The sequence below is a fragment of the Amphiura filiformis genome, chromosome 2, assembly GCF_039555335.1.
Source record: "Amphiura filiformis chromosome 2, Afil_fr2py, whole genome shotgun sequence".
In the NCBI taxonomy this organism is placed as follows: Eukaryota; Metazoa; Echinodermata; class Ophiuroidea; order Amphilepidida; family Amphiuridae; genus Amphiura; species Amphiura filiformis.
In genome coordinates, this window is record NC_092629.1 from 34,332,208 (window position 1) to 34,344,429 (window position 12,222).

Sequence of the window (12,222 nt, forward strand, 5' to 3'; positions counted from 1 at the left end):
TTTTCATTGACGTAAATGGTCAAAAATGGACCAAAAAGGTCAAAAAGGGTGGCCTGAGTAACTCATAGGAGGGGAATTGGAAGTGGAGCAAGAAAGGGGCAAGACTCACATATGGGCGGCCATTTCATGGTAACCGGTGGGCAAAGAGCCTAGAGCCTGCTTAATTTTCCCCTTTAGAATTTGAGTAAAAATAGTATGATATTTAGCAGGTGCGCAGTCAAGGAGGGCAAGGGGGATAGAGTACCGCACTCACCCAGTTGCCTCTGGATACATGCATCTGTTTGATGTGCTTGGTATTTGTAATTCTATTATGTAATTACAAAAAGTAATGTTTGAATATTTGATCTTTTTCAGGTGTTTGCAAGATAAAGATGAGGTCTGTACTGATATGCATATTGGGTTTGGTTTCCGTGGTAACAGCATGGGATCCAATATGGCTGCAACCGGAACAAATACATTTGTCAGCTACTGGTAAGTAGTGTCATAAACTTAAGTTTCATTGTAGGCCTATATATGTGACCACAGATTTTCAAAACATACCCTAAACAAGATATTGCCCTTTTGAAAAATACATTTTGCAAAAAAGATCCTTAGTTTTAACATACGGTAGGCCTACTTGCTTTTTTCTCAGGTGATCCAACTCAGACGATGGTGACATGGAGCACATTCAACGACACCAAAGAATCAACGGTAGAATTTGGATTCCAGGTGGAGAACATGACCATGACAGCATCTGGTAGCAGGACTAAGTTTGTTGATGGAGGTTCAGAGAAACATACACAATATATACATAGGGTAACACTGACCAAATTAATGCCTGGATCTGTGTATAGTAAGTAAGTGCTTGTTCTGTCCAGGCCTTTGGGCTACAAAAAAAAACTGTTTTACTGGCCCAACAGGCCCAATTTTTGAATTTTTTGGAGAATTTTGTTGTTAATGTTGTAAAATCAGCCTTTTTTTGACCAAAATTTTGATTTTTACTGAAATTTTTGAAAAACCATTTTCAAAATATGTTTGCAAAAGTTTTTTATGCTTTCAGTGATATTTTATGATCATTTTAGCCTCCAGGTAAAAAAAGAATCCAAACCGACCGACCCTATACTTGAAAAGTCCATCCACCCATAAGACAGGGTGGTTTTTTTCATCGCTCTAGCCAGGATTTTTTTGGGTGGTGTGAGACATCCAAAGTGGGAACCTTCTTCAGAAGCAATATAGACTTTCCTGTAAAGAGTGTAACAGTTGACTTTTGGTGGATTTTGTTTATATCTTGACTCAAAAAAGTGTAATTTACAATGTACACACCTTTTCTTCAAAATTGGGGCATTTTTGTTATCCAAAAATTGGGGCTTACCAATAGATTTCCAGAGGGAGGGGCGGTAGGGCTTGGAAGTTTGGGATGGATTGAATTATTTTCTTCTTTGATGAATTTCAATGTATTTGTCAAGCACAAAGGAGAATCTTTTCAAGCTAAAGAGTAATCTCAAAGTTTTGTCCCTAAGCTTGTACTGTACGTGCAACCTAGTTTTTTGTCCTACCACAGATTGTTTTGTTGCATTTTGCAAGTGGAGGAAGTTCTTATTCTTATTCCAGCCCCTCCCACTCCTCACCCCCTCCCACGCCCCAAATCTTATGGTGCCCCCTTGTAGCAAATATTTTCTAAACCAAACCTGATCCAGCAATCACAAAACTTTTTCAAATACATCGCAAAAGATTAGGAAATATTGCCAGAAAATGTTTAAATGATTGGTTATACATAAAGGGAAATGAAGATTATATAATTTAAACCTTTTTTTACATTTCAAAAACATTTCTTTGTGTATTAGGCTTCACTTATCCCTTTCCCTAGAACACATAGTGCAGAGTATATCTTGTAGTTCACCTAAAACAAAATATAGATTTTTTTTCTTTATATCATTACAGTGTATCGGTGCGGCAGTTCATACGGTTGGAGTTCTGTATTCTACTTCCGAGCCTTGCCATCTGATTCCACTCCTGTAAGCGGTATACGTTTTGCAGTGTACGGGGATATGGGGAACGAAAATGCCCAGTCACTTGGAAGACTACAGGTAGAGGCACAAGATGGAGTCTATGATGCTATACTACATGTAGGTTAGTATCATGGACGAAAGAGATAACAGACCGCGTACCATCAGTCAAAGTCTCTCCACCTCATCCGATAATGAGGGCCGATTGTTCCATGAAATGCGACAGGCGAGATTGCTACGCAATTACCACATATTTTCATGGTCTATTGCATAATCGCGAAAGCACACAACGCTCTATCGCGAAGGCACGCAGCGCTGGCGTGATTGTTTGACACGGCAGGATCGAACAATCGGCCCTCATGAATATGCGAGAACTGGTAGCATACAATACACGGGGACTTTGACTGGTGGTACACGCTCTGTCTTATCTTACTCCTCTGTGGTTAGTATAATGATATTTACAAAACAAAATCCACCTGAATTGGGCTATTCCATTTAAAATCCACACTACCCCTGTGGAAGATTTAGCTAAAGTCTACCACAGAGGGAGTATGAGTTTTGAATATAATAAACGATTGGGTAACTTCCATTTTGAAATACTCACTCCAGTTGTGGAAGATATAGGTAAAGCCATAGTAATATGGGGGAGTATGGGTTTAAAAATGATTAACCCTGACCAATTACATATGAAAAACATACTCCCCCTGTGGAAGATATTTCCAAAATCTTCCACAGGGGTAGTGTGGATTTTAACTGGAACAGCCCATTGGGATATTCCATTTGAAATCAGCCATACCCCTGTGGAAGATCATTAAGAAATGTGTCCTTCAGAGGGAGTATATTTTTCAAATGGAATCAGCTAGGGTTAATTATTTGGAAACCTACCCCTGTATATGGCTTTACCCAAATCTTCTGCAACAGGAGTATTTCAAAAGATACTTTTATCTAGTTTTTGATTCAAGATTTTTTTGTTACGTGGTCCGAAAACATTTGGGCCAAAAAATGTTTCTTTTTTGTGTGGGGGATTTTCTCCACAACTGCGCATTTTTGCCCAAATTTGACCTTACAGATGAATTCATCAAGTCTATGCCATTTTAAATATGTATACTTTTATCTACTTTAGACCAACAATTTAGCAGTTACGAGGCCCAAAGGTTTCTGTAATTCCAGGGTTAAGACCAACCTTAAACATGTTAAATCTCACTATTTTTGCAGTAATAGAACAGAAATAGATGGTGTTGCAGTATTATTTGTACCCAAATAAAGTGTCTTTGGCAGACAGCAGTAAACCTGATAATTCTAAATTTCATTCTACTACCAGGTGATTTTGCATACGACATGGAGGTAGACAATGGCAGGGTCGGTGATGAGTTTATGCGTCAGATTGAGACAGCGGCTGCCTATGTCCCTTTATATGACATGTCCTGGTAACCATGAAAATGCCTAGTAAGTGTAGCAAACAAACATAAAGACACACAGACAGACCAACACACAATGCCAGGGTTGGTGATGAGTTTATGCGTCAGATTGAGACAGCGGCTGCCTATGTACCTTATATGACATGTCCTGGCAACCATGAAAATGCCTAGTAGGTGTAGCAAACAAACATAAAGACAGACAGAATGACAGACAATGGCAGGATCGGTGACAAGTTCAGGTGTCAGATCGAGACAGCGGCTGCCTTATGTACCTATATGATATGTCCTGGTAACCATGAAAATAACTAGTAAGTGTAGCAAACAAACAGAAAGACAGACACATGCACCCTTGAAACCATATCTACTACACCCTCATAAGATACCCTATGAGAAATGTGCATAGAATAGTTAAATGTCAATTTTGTGTTCTGCCCACAGCAACTTTTCCAATTACAAGAACCGTTTTACCATGCCAATGTATGAAGAAGTAGAGAGTTTATGGTATAGGTAAGTGTTTCTCAAGAATAAGCCCTGCAGGTTTGTGTGCGTTTGTAAATGCCTCCAAACGAGGACCTACATATGGATACACACCATAAAACGAGGAAACACCTCCAAACGAGGATGTCCTCGGTTTGAAACTATGACAAGGATGACGTAAATGATGCAAATATGCATATAAGATAGCATATAAGATAGGTCCCCCATAGGGGGTATAGGACGGGTCTCAGTTGGATAGTAAGTTGTCTGGTGTGTTTGTATGAGGTCCACGGTGTGTCAATTAAAAAAGGGTGTGTAAGTCCTCGGTTAGATCCTCCTAAAGTCAAGGTCCTCGTTTGAACGAAACAGTACAAACAGGGGTGTGTGTGTGTGTGTCGGGGGGTATTTTCACCGCTATGTATGAAAAAGAGTCTATGGTCTAATCTATTTAAGTGTTTCTCAAGAATAAGTTCTGCAGGTTAGTATTTGTTTCCACCAACAAACAAGGATACACCCAGTATGTTTACACAGCAGATAAGCAAAATATTCTTTTTATGATAAACAATTTGCAACAATTTTTTTTCAAAATTGAACAAGTTACCCATGTACAATAAAATTGTATCATTTGACCCCAAAATAACTGAGGTTTTTGTTAATTAACTCTGTAAAAATAGGTTGTAGATAGCACAAACTATTCATTTTAGAAATCCTTGTGATCAGACAAGTAATTTAGTGTATTTGTCAGCAAAATTGGAGCATTTTTAAATGTTTTCTTCAATGTGATATTTTCTTCAACCCACAGTTGGAACATTGGTTCAGCTCATATCATATCATTTTCAACAGAAGTCAATTTCTTTCAAAATGGGCAAGATGTGATAAAGAATCAGATGGCCTGGTTAGAAAAAGACCTGGAGGTAAAAATGATTTCTCTGTTATTCTTTCATAATATCAGATCAATGTAACTCTTCTGGAAATTTGCAGAAATTAATCCAGAAATGGAGCCATAAAAAATTCAGGAAATAAACAACAGTGGCGTAACTACAGTGGCGGCAGTGGCCCCTACCCCGCACCGAGAATATCTTAGATGCGGGGGTGTAGGAATAGCATTGGCATATTTTTTTAAGTGAGGCCAATTTGGCGCCCCCTAGTGGTAGCGCCCGGGGTACATTGCCCCCCTCTTGCCCCCCTAGTTACGCCACTGATGAAAAATCTGAGAGATGCAGGTAACTGTTTCAAAATGGTAAATATTTTCCCCATTTAAATAAAAATGATTTAATTTAGGATATAACAAATAAGATGTGTTATCTAATTGCCAAACAGAGTAAATGAGAAACACAGGGTTGACCATCCCTTCAACAACTCTTTCTATACCTTTGTACTGAGCCAAGCGTTATTAATCGGGGATCAGTGAATCTACAGTCCAGTAGCGTATACGTGAATGCAAGCTTATAATGCGTATGCATACGCTGCATCCCTTGGTTGCTAAATGGTTTATAGGGTGTGTCCTTGGCCTAAATAGTAAGCAACTTTCTGTAAAGTGCAACAATCTTATATATTATGCTATATATAAATCTGTGTGGGTTTTTAAGGACTGAGAAAGTTTATATCAAAATCACTCTTCAACTCTTAACCCTCTTTATTGAGATTTATAAATCATACTAAAGTTTCTTTCTTGTCCATTTTCAGGAGGCCACCAAACCTGAGAATAGAGCCAAGTATCCCTGGATCATCACTATGGCTCACAGGCCTATGTATTGCACTAATACCGATCGGGACGACTGTACTAAAACAGATAGCATAGTAAGTAATAAAAATAATGCGAGGGTTCATGAGGAGAGTTGTGGTTCATGAAGCTTGGATGAAATTTTATTTGATTTGTTTGGGTTTTGATAACCTTGGATGGCCCAAGAAAACCTCTATTGAAGCTTATTTCCATTGGGTTCCATTTGAACACCGGGACGGGTTGGGAACAGTCAGGAGTTAACACCCTACTCTTTTTTAACTGGCTGTGAGATACATGTACAGCTATAGTTCTCTGTATACGGGACCGACAGCTTAACGTCCCCTCCGAAGGATGGAGTACTTTCATGATTCATTTACCCAATTCTAAATGAACCACGGGGAGATTGGAAGTATGAATATAATCTACAGAGGTTGCCAATTAATTTCAGTCATTTTTCCCCAAGTCAATATCCCAGCAAATCTCCACAGCTGGGAATTGAACCTGGGACCTCATGCACTAAAGGCAAGTACCCTAACCATATTAGGCCATACTCTCCCCTAGTGCACATTGGTTTGATTCAAGTCTTTGATAATCATGGCATATAAATAAAGTTTTTCAATAATTTATTTCATTTTGCATAAAAGGATCTGTCAATCACATGGGCTATTCTAGTTGAAATCCACCCCCCCATGGAAGACATGACCTTAATCTCCCACACAGGGAGTGTAAAAATATATTACTTTATAATTTTTATTTCAAATCTATTTTTTTATGCAGACAAGAAAAGCATTTGAAGACCTTTTCTACAAATATGGTAAGTACCAGTGTATGTGTCAATGTATTTATGTATAAATCCTGATCACCCTTAGGTTAATGGGCATTAGGCTAATGGGCATCAGTTACCGATCTGATCACATAAATAAACCAACTAGTTGGTCTGGTGTGATCAACTAACTGGTATACAAGTACCATATTCATTCCAATTAACAAAGCCATTTTGAAAAAAAAAGTCCATTTTTTCAAAATCAGGCCCCCCAATAAATCCTGGTTATGTTCCTGGGCAGACATCCTCCACAAAAACATTATTGCCAACTTTAGCTTGAGTGTATCAGATTATTATTATTCTTGATTTTGTTTTTTTAGGTGTTGATTTGTTTATTGGGGCTCATGAGCACAGCTATGAAAGGTTGTGGCCTGTATATGATAATAAGGTAATTTATTTATTTATTTATTTATTATATTTATAACAATAGGCTAGAAAGTCTGTACAAACCCAATAGTGAAACCACTAAATTAAAGGGATGCCCATTACATCAAAACAAACAAAAAATACAGGACAGGGACAGGTTGAATGGAGAAATAAAAGGAGACCAAATGAAATGGAAGAAAATAAAAAAGGAAACCCGGTTACACAAGGTGGAGACAAACAGCAGATTTGAAGGCTGGTAGGGAGGTGCATTTAACAACATCCTCAGGCAGGTATAGTTCCATAAGGTGGGAACATATGGGTTAAAAGACCTTTGGCAAAGCGTAAGTCTTCGGAAAGGTATATCAAGAGAGAGATTGCTGAGAGTGGTCTTGCGGTGAGGCTTGAATGGGTTGGGAGAAGCGCAAAGGTTGTTGAGCATCTTGAAGAGATGGCTTAGGGCCACGGCTTGATTTGATCATTAATTAAATTTTTTGATAAAACATAATGATGTTCAATTCTAGACCTGGACAATACCAACAGGTATCACACTGTAATATATACATATATTTTTAGGCATTTTTGATATACATTTTCGTTTCTTTATCACTTTAGGCCTATTCATCTTTTTCTGCTTTTTGTGGTAATTTTTATTCTATTATTTAAATATTAGTGTGTAAATTAAGGGCGCTATTCACATATATTTTAAATTTATTTAGCCAAATACACTAAGCCAAAAAAGAAACTTATAATTTTTCACAAGGTCATATCTTAAAATCCTGTCTATCAAAATTAACCAAAATTACACACAGGATTGCCTCAATACTCTGCTCTAAAAACATGTCACTAACTATACAGTTGTCCAACTGACACAACCGCAAAATGCACTGACATGCAACACCTTCCTGGACCACATTCACAGCGCAACAGATTTCTTTGGCTGGGTTCCAATTATTCACCTGTGATTGTGATCCCGGAAGCTGTTCCGTGTCAATGCATTTTGCTGTTGTGTCAGTTGGACAACTGTTTGGTTACTGACATCATGACATGTGTTTAGAGTAAAGTATTGAAGTAATCATGTGTGCAATTTTTGTTCATTTTTATGGAGAGGATTTTAAGATATGCATGACCTTGTGAAAAATTATAAGTTTCTTTTTTGGCTTAGTGTATTATAAGTTATTCCTTACATTTCATGATAAAAAGTTTTTACTCTTTTTCTGATGTTTTAATGCCATTATACCAGTGTTTACCACTTGTAAAAATGAAACAGTGTTCCCCTTTTCTTAAAAATGACGTAGTTTTACATGCTATCAAACAACCGTGGGGCAGCAATGTCGTTTAACCTCTCAGTGCTTGGTCATCCTTATTATTCATTATAACTCAACAAATGTTGTGTAGCGTAAATTTTGGACACAATAATTTTTGTAGGATATAAAATAATTTAGTTAAATCTCTCCATATACTTTTGTACTTTATCTGTGAACAGATTTGATCAACTGTTAAGAATTCACTTGCATTGTAAGTGTTGGACTTATGCAAGGGAAACCATCTAATGGTATATAATGCTTGAGTTAGGTTTTAATTATGTATGTAGTCTTTGTGCCTAAATTAATTGAACTTTTTACTGAATTTCTTACTTCAGATTTACAATGGCAGCATGGATGCCCCATACACAAACCCTAAGGCACCTGTGCATATTACAACAGGATCTGCGGTAAGTCATGTCTTCAACTTTGTACAATTTGGCATATAAACGGGCGTAGCAAGCGGGGGTGGGGACAGGGTAGACAAAGTCCATGGGCCCGAGGGTTCAGGGGCCCCAAGCACAAAAGCCGTAAATAAGAGCTGATAATGGAGAGCAGGGCCAGATTTACCATTGGGCCAGATGGGCCCTGGACCCCAAAATTGGCCTATGCATATTTCCTTTTACCTCAAACTCTTTTGCGTTCTTTGCGCACAAATGTCTTAGTAGCATTGGAACAAAACATGTTAGTCCCCATCTATATTATACGTAAACCAAAACTTGGCTACTGACTTGAGTGCATGCCCAGAGCCCCCCCATAAGGTAAATCCCGCCCTGGTTAAAAGGGCCCGTACCAGTGTTCCTTGTTCCTGATGCTTTTGCTACGCCCCTGCATATAAATGAGCGGAATAATTCTGGTATACCCTGCGCACAAGTATAACCTTAATTCTAACCCAACCCTAAACCAGAATTGTACCATATAGGAATATAGGGTGTGCAGGGTAAACCAGAATTGTCCCAATGAGGGTAATCAGCTCTGTGACTTATATATCCATACACCCTCCAATGGAAGACATGACCTTAATCATCCACACGGAGAGAATTTCAAATGGGGTTACCTGAAAGGGTGATTCCATTTGAAATATATACACCCCTGTGTTGAAGATTAAGGTCATGTCTTTCATTGGGGAGTGTGGATTTCAATAGCCCATTACCCAATATACAGCCTGTCACTTACAATAAACAGAAACATCAGTATAAATAGTGGACAGTTTGGACATTTTGTTTCATTTGGATCCTAACTTAACCCCATGAGAACTACCTGCCTATTGGTCAAAAAGAAGTTTTCATTATCAATTGAACCAATCAAACATAATAGAATAATTTCACCACACAAAAAAATTGGGGTGAATTATTTGCAAAGCTCCATTCTGATTGGTGATTAAAATGAAGATATCATGTAATTGACCAATCAGAGGCACTGTAGATCAGCAGGTAGTGCTCAGGGGTTAAGTATAATATTGTACTTCATATTAATGTGTTGTAATCATGCTATTGTTTTAAAAGGGTGACTTTGACAGCGAATGGAAGTGGTCACATAACTCCCCATAGTAACAGGTTCACATACCTTTTTTTTGGCATGATATTAGGCCTATATGTGGCAGGCTTTATGGCGATCATTTTGATTGTGGTTCAAGACTCAAAAGCTTGATCCAGTTGACATAGTGATAATCAGATGTAACACTACTAAGCTAGGGAATCATGGGGCATGGGTGTTTCATGCTATGAATACAGTACAAAAGTGTTACCTTTCACATGAATTTCCTTGCTTTCCATGTCCAGGGCTGTCGAGAGAAGCATGATTTCTTCTTCTTAGACAAGCCGTGGTCAGCTTTCCGTTCTATTGATTACGGCTACACACGCATGATGATTGTGAACTCCACCAACATCGATTTCGAACAGGTGTCCGATGACCAGGTATGAAAACTTCACTTATCAATTACATATCACTTTTCATCTTCTATTTCTTCCTTTTGTCACAGGGAACTTGAATCGGGATCATGGAGCTTAATAAAACACACAATTACGCTAGCTTCTACGGAAATCATTCACTGCATTCCATTCCAGAGATTTGGCTACAGCTACATGCTTCTTTACTTTAAATTCCACTCATATGTGACTCATATACATGTAGAGCAAGTTTCAGATGATAAGGTAATGTTTGCAGCATTTTTCCTTTCTTTCATTCTTTTTTTGGGTTCTTTCTTTCTTTCTCTCTCTTTCTTTCTTTCATTCATTCTTTCTTTCTCTTTCTTTCTTTTTATCTTTTGTTTGTTATTTCTTTCTTGAATATCATGCTTTACAGTACATCATTGCTTATGTAAACACATTCACATAGACCCTGTACACATTGAATTGTCTTCATTTGACAAAGATTAAAAATGCTATCTGTAAGTTGTCTTTAGCAGAATAAATTTGCATATTAGAGGCAGTCCATTATCCAGATTTGAATAAATTTGCATATTTATTAATTGAACAATTTATTGATTATTTTAGTATAATTGTTATAGTGATCGTTATTATCATTATTATCATCATCATTATTATGTTTATTGTTATTATTACTATTATTGTTATTATGAAGTACTGTTGTTGTTGTTATTATTATCTTTATTCTTTTTCACAGGGTGGACAAATCATAGATAAATTCACACTCATCAAAAATCTACATGGACCAGAAGCATGGCTCTAGCTGTAAGAGATTGATGACATACTTATCTGAAATATGCAAATGTTCTGAAAATGTGTGTGAAGTGGGATAATAGAAAGAACTTAAGTTAAAATCAGTATTAAAAAAGATGTGACTTTATAAAACTTGGGCAAATTGACATAATAAATTTGAGAGAGAAAAATCAAGACTAGACTGGGATTGAACCTCGGGCGTAATGATTACTAGTCAAGAGTCAGTACACGCTGAGAATAGTAAACCAATTTGGTTGCCTATTTGCGTCAACTTGGTAGCTGGTGCCATAAAGCAAGATACAATAAATATATTGTCACCCTCATAACTTAACTGCCTGAGTCATTTTTTGCAGTTTTGAGAAAAAGGCAAAAAAGTGAAAAATGACTTATAGGCAAAAACCTGCAAAATGGTTCAGGCAATTTGGTTATGATGTGTGGTGTTGAAATTAAAATAGGCCCATGTGCATAAGATTTATGTAAACAATCTAATTGTAAAGACACTTAAAAACTTGAAACCTCAAAAAATGTCTTGGGCAAATGCCGGGGGCACTTGTATTTCAAGGTGGACACCATGCTCGCTTAAAAAACAAGTAAAAAGGCTTGTTTTTCAGCATTGGGCAAGTACAGCGCTGTACCTGTTAAGGGTGTCAAAAACGGCAAAAATCAGGAAAAAGGGTATACTTTTCCAAGCAAAATACTTGCTTACGATACCAAAGTTTAATGGCAAAATAAAAAAGTGTGATAGGGTATGTTTGGCTTCTATCAGAACAAATCGTAGGGTAAAACATTAAGAAACATCAGGTTGTTCAGGGTATGTTTTGCACGCGCTATATATATAAATTATATATCCTCCTGAGCCATTACCATGCAGGTATGCCTGTTTTCATCTATGCTTTGCAATGGGCGCAAGACTTTGGTTTATAATTCTTTATCTAGAGATCAAATTATTTGCTTTTGATTATAATAATAGATTGTTAAAGATATATTTAGACTTGTGGTATGATAACTTTATTTGAAGTTCATGAGTATCAATAAAATACAGGAAATTACTATAGTCTGTCTCATCTCAAGTTGAGAGTAATGCCATGTTGGATTTTGCAGTGACAGGTTCAAATCCCTGGTGGGTTCAGTCTTCACTGACAATGTGTATGCATGATGGTTCCAATTAGGGGTACTCACACAAGAAATGTCCGCGGAATTTTCGAGGACAAAATTGTTCGCAATTGTCCAAATTAGGGGTGTTTTGGAGCAAAATTGTCCTTGAAATGAAAAATAGGGTGTATTTCTATTACTTTCTTCCGCTTTTTACCGCTACAGTTTTCGTTATTGTCCTCATTTCCCGTGAAATAGGGGGAAAATTCAAAAGCGCCCTTGAAATGGTAAAAAAAGGGGTATTTATTTCGGAAAAATGTCCTTGATTCCTTGTGATAAGGGGGTGAAATGAAAAT

General features: G+C 37.4%; 1 pseudogene; it reads left to right on the top strand.

Annotated features, from left to right (window-relative positions):
* Positions 1-356: 356 nt before the first annotated feature.
* Positions 357-11,327, top strand: LOC140146113 (acid phosphatase type 7-like; annotated as a pseudogene).
* The last annotated feature ends 895 nt before the right edge of the window (positions 11,328-12,222 follow it).